This window comes from Hypanus sabinus, chromosome 31, assembly GCF_030144855.1.
Source record: "Hypanus sabinus isolate sHypSab1 chromosome 31, sHypSab1.hap1, whole genome shotgun sequence".
Classification (NCBI taxonomy): Eukaryota; Metazoa; Chordata; class Chondrichthyes; order Myliobatiformes; family Dasyatidae; genus Hypanus; species Hypanus sabinus.
The window spans coordinates 9,027,976-9,033,691 of NC_082736.1; the positions used below are offsets into that span (position 1 = coordinate 9,027,976).

A 5,716-nucleotide genomic window follows, 5' to 3' on the forward strand; every position below is an offset into this window, starting at 1 on the left:
AAACATAGCAGACTGTGAAAATACAAAAACATAAAATAAAATAATAATAATAATAATAATAATAATAATAATAATAATAATAATAATAATAATAATAATAATAATAATAATAATAATAATAATAATAATAATAATAATAATAATAATAATAATAATATAAAGTTAACCAATGGGGGAGCATCTCTCCATGGAAAACATCCCCATGAGCTGGGCAGACAAGATGTGAAGAAGCAAACGTGCAACGCTTGGCTCAGAGTTGGAGACCTCTTCCCAGAAACAGAGGAGTTCCTTGTGGAATTACTGGGCCAGGTGGTTAACCGAAAAACATTAGAAATACATATAAACGTCCCACAAATTAATGACGATAAATGCAAAAAATGACAAGAGCCACTAGGCACAATCTAACACATTACAGGATTGAGCAGCAGTTGAACTCAATCTGATTACTTACACAAGGACAAAGCCACTATACTCTACACCACTAGAATGGTCGGCAGTCCGCAGCTATTGAGGTTTGTGTTATCGTCAGTACGCCCGGACTTCAGGTTTTACACGCTTGAGCTGAGAAAGTGATAATAATAATAACAAAGCAAAAATATCGACAGCATGAAATGTCGATTTTGAAAGTGAGTTGTGGAAACAGACAGTGTTGCTGTGAGTGAAGTTGACTGAATTTATCACTCTGTTTCAAGTGACGATAACATAAATTTAAACGTGAAATACATTGGTGCCCTGTACGAGTTTCTGCTGGTTTGATCGTCCATGTACAATATATTCAGTTTATATTTATTCAGTCAATAGAAACGTAAGCAAGACGGGTCGTGGAAGTGGTCTTCTCTCTATATGTGGATATATGTCTTTTTTAATGAATGTATTAGGGACAGCATCGAGCGCACTAAACGAAAGGCAAAGGCCACGGGATCAGCAGCGCCCTGGATAGGTTGGAACCACCAACATTTTGGATAACAGCCGAACAGAGATCGATATTACGACTGGCTTTTTACAATCTGTATCCGTGAGAGGGATCAGAGAGTCAAAATAGAAATAAACACGTAGTCGGCAGGATTTGAACCTGCGCGGGGAAACCCCAATGGATTTCTAGTCCATCGCCTTAACCACTCGGCCACGACTACAAGTGCTCTCGTGTTCTTCCACCTATAATTTATATTACGGTAGAGTCAGATAGAGTTATTTACCAAATTAAACAACGGGCACGTCGGTTTAGCCAATGACGTTTTGCAGAATACATCCCTTTTGGAATAAAGTTTGGAACTGGGGTTTAGATGTTAATTTACATCCTTTGACGTGTATTACTTCACATGTCGTCATTGCATTGCTCTTTGTTCTAGTGGTTACCCATGGTATTTTCCCTAGTGTGTGTTTTGGAGCAACTTTAATAACTTCAGTGTGTTGGAGCACCATGCCTTTACACATTTATTATTGCTGATTTTGTTTGATTTCATACAGGTATATTCCATTTCAATATATAAACATAGAAAACCTACAGCACAATGAATTTACTTCGTCTCGCATGTTGTGCTAAACATGTACTAAATTTAGAATTTACCTTGGTTTACGCATAGCCCTCTATTTTACTACGATCCATGTACCATTTTTTCTAAACTCCATATAGCAATAATACTAGTTCCTGTTAAATAACCGATGCACAGTATGGTATGAAATAGGGTACTCTTATCATGTTTCTTCATGCTTTTGTTCGGATAATATTTTAAACACTTATTTGTATTTTTCATATAGTCATGAATGCTGCTGTTCCTTCTGTGCCATATTCACTGATACATATTAACGGTAATGTTATTTCCAGGATTTTCCGTGGACAGAAAAAGATGAGATGTTGGCCACGGAGGATATAAAATATGTAAGATAACATCGAACTCGAATGGCTCAAGGACAGTGGAAGCAGACAGATCAAGTGTCTTTGTACCAGCCAACTGCATGGAAATGAAGATGTCATTTAGTGGAACCGTTTTACATCTTCCATTTTGTGAGAGGAAAATTTCTATGTTTTAAAACAAACACAAAGTTGCTTCAGGTCATCTCGGGTTTAAGAGATCTTTTCCAAATTCGAAGTTATTTGTGAAGTGTTTTTGATATAACATGCACATGTGTGAATGTTGGGGTCAATGTCTGTCTGGAGTTATTTAAACTGGTTTCTAAAGGGAACAAAGATCCATAAATTACCAATTGACGCTTACTGGGAAGAGGAAAATAAATGGGTGCTGGCCTGGAGAAGAGTCAACAAAATGGAGATTTCAAGCCGATCAGATCACGTACGGCCAATGACACTGGAATGGGATAAATGAATTGGAAATTATGAATATAAAAGTGGAAACCGAATGTGCTAGCAGCGATAACTCTGTTCTGAAACACACCATCGCAAGGAAGAATCCACCAAGTCAGTGACTGGGAGAAGAAAGGATCGATCACGTGGCCACCTGAGCTGCCTTAATTTGGTGATATAGTTGGGGAAAGTAGTCTGAGTGAGTATTGGTACAGGGGGAACAGCAGAATTCTTGTTTCTGAGTTGCTGGCCCGGTATTGACATAGTTACGTTGTTATTTACCCGGAGACAGTAAAGTGCGAGATTTGATTATTACAGGTTACAGAGCGATTTTCGAAAGCTAGTTCCATTGTCAACACTAGTAGGACGATCGATGGCCTGGAACAAAAATACTCTTCCAAATGCACTTCAAAAATACCATTTCTTCTCTTACACACACAAAAAAAATGGTCTGGTTAATTTTGCAGAAGTTGAAATGTCCGATCTTTGTAACTCTATCCACGTAACATTTCTGTGTGATTTGCCAGCAGATCTGCTCCTCAATCTTCTACCAACTATGGAGGGAATCGCAGTATTATCCCAGCAAATTGGTTGTTGGTTATTAGTTTATTTATTCCTAAACTCAGCTGACACCTACGAGGGGTTTCGTGCCCTAAGATAGAAGGAGTCAGTTTTATAAAAACCGAACACCATTATTTTTTCAAAATAGTCCCCTCCAACATTTACACACTTAGTCCAGAGTTGTGGAGCATACCGATCTTGGACCTCCAGAAAGAGTCCAGAGCAGGGGCGATTGCTATGTTCGTGGACTGAGGCACATGGAGATGAGTTACACTGCGCTCGTTGCATGCACACGCTGTTCAAGTCTCAGAGTGATTGTGCAGAACGTTAGAAGATAATAATTCATTGGAGTGATTGATACATTCGTGGCCTACGGTGGAAAGGGATGAGTTATTAACTTCAAACTTTCCGAATTATCACTCAAAGACTTAACTTGCTTGTGGATATAGCGAAAGCTGTATAACTCATCTCCTTCTACCGTAGGCCACGAACTTATCAATCGCCTTCGTAAATATACATCGTTTTTTCTAAAGAACATGCACAATCTGGATTTGTTTTCCCAGTTGCTGATGTGTGCAACAGGCACCATTTGAAGTCCTTTCGACTATCTGAGAGTTCGGCTGTCACTCAGTCCGGTCGCTGGTGAATGCTCATTGGCTGTTGTATAACTCTCGGGTGTTATGGAAAATAGACAATAGACAATAGGTGCAGAAGTAGACCATTCGGCCCTTCGAGCCTGCGCCGCCATTTTGAGATCATGGCTGATCAACTACCATCCATACCCGGTTCCTGCCTTGTCCCCATATCCCTTGATTCCACTATCCATAAGATACCTATCTTGCTCCTTCTTGAAAGCATCCAGAGAATTGGCTTCCACTGCCTTCCGTAGCCGTGCATTCCAGACCCCCACAACTCTATGGGAAAAGAAGTTTTTCCTTAACTCTGCACTAAATGACCTACCCCTTATTCTCAAACCACGCCCTCTGGTACTGGACTCTCCCAGCATCTGGAGCATATCTCCTGCCTCTATCTTGTCCAATCCCTTAATAATCTTATATGTTGCAATCAGATTCCCTCTCAATCTCCTTAATTCCTGCGTCTACAAGTCCAGGCTCTCTAACCTCTCTGTGTAAGACAGTCCTGACATCTCAGGAATTAACCTTGTGAATCTACGCTGCACTTCCTCTACAGCCAGGATGTCCTTCCCTAAACCTGGAGACTAAAACTGTACACAATACTCTAGGTGTGGTCTCACCAGGGCCCTGTACAAATGCAAAAGGAGTTCCTTGCTGTTGTACTCAATTCCTTTTGTAATAAAGGCCAACATTCCATTAGCCTTCTTCACTGCCTACTGCACTTTCTCATTCCCCTTCAGTGACTGATGAACAAGGACTCCTAGTTCTCATTGCATTTCTCCCTTACCTAACTTTACACCGTTCAGTTGATAATCGGCCTTCGTGTTCTTACTCCCAAAGTGGATAACCTCACGCTTATTCACATTAAATGTCATCTGCCAAGTATCTGCCCACTCACCCAGCCTATCCAAGTCACCCTGAATTCTCCTAACATCCTCATCACATGTCACACTGCCAACCAACTTAGTATCATCAGCAAACTTGCTGATGTTATTCTCAATGCATTCATCTAAATCGTTGACGTAAATCGTAAACAGCTGTGGTCCCACTACCGAGCCCTGTGGCACCCTACTAGTCAACACTTGCAATTCCAAGAAACACCCATTAACCGCGACCCTTTGCTTTCTATCTGCCAGCCAGTTTTCTATCAATGTCAATATCTTCCCCCCCCATTGCCATGAGATTTGATTTTTCCCACCAATCTCCTATCTGGGACCCTATCAAATGCCTTCGGAAAATCGAGGTACACTACATCCATTGGATCTCCCTGGCCTACCTTCCTGTTACATCCTCGAATTGCTCCAATAGATTAGTCAAGCATGATTTGCCCTTGGCAAATCCATGCTGGCTCGGCCCAATCCTATCAGTGCTATTTAGATATGCCACTACTTCATCATTAATGGTGGACTCAAGCATCTTCCCCACCACCGATGTCAGGCTGACAGGTCGATAGTTCTCTGTTTTCTCCCTCCACCCTTTCTTAAAAAGTGTGATAACATTAGCCATTCTCCAATCCTCAGGAACTGATCCTGAATCTAAGGAAGATTGGAAAATGATTAACAATGCATCCGCAAATTCCAGGGCCACCTACGTTAGTACCCTAGGATGCAGACCATCTGAACCTAGGGATTAGTCAGCCTTCAGTCCCATCAGTCTACTCATCACCGTTTCCTTCCTAATGTCAATCTGTTTTATTTCCTCCGTTACCCTATATCCTTGGCCCATCCATGCATCTGGGAGATTGTTTGTGTCTTCCTTAGTGAAGACAGATCTAAAGTACTTGTTAAATTCTTCTGCCATTTCTCTGTTTCCCATAACAATTTCACCCAATTCGTTCTTCAAGGCCCCAATATTGTTGTGAACTCTCTTATTTCTCTTCACATGCCTAAAAAAAAAGCTTTTGCTATCCTCCTTTATGTTCCTGGCTAGCTTGCGTTCGTACCTCATTTTGTCTCCCCGTATTGCTTTTTTTAGTTAAGCTCTGTTGCTCCTTAAAGAAATTCCCAATCATCTGTCCTTCCACTCACCTTAGCTCTGTCATACTTCCCTTTTTTAATGCTATATAATCTCTGAATTCCTTTGTCATCCACTGTGGCCCCTTTCCCCCCTTTGAATCCTTCCTTCTCCGGGGGATGAACTGATTTTGCACCTTGTGCATTATTCCCAAGGATACCTGCCATTGCTGTTCCACTGTCTTTTCTGCGAGGATATCAGTCCA

The 5,716-nt window shown here is 41.0% G+C and overlaps 1 non-coding gene across 1 annotated transcript; it reads right to left on the reverse strand.

The window, feature by feature from the left end:
• Positions 1-1,051: 1,051 nt before the first annotated feature.
• trnas-aga (transfer RNA serine (anticodon AGA)) lies at positions 1,052-1,133 on the reverse strand. The gene has a single exon. It is a non-coding gene; the product is annotated as a tRNA-Ser (tRNA).
• Positions 1,134-5,716: the final 4,583 nt, after the last annotated feature.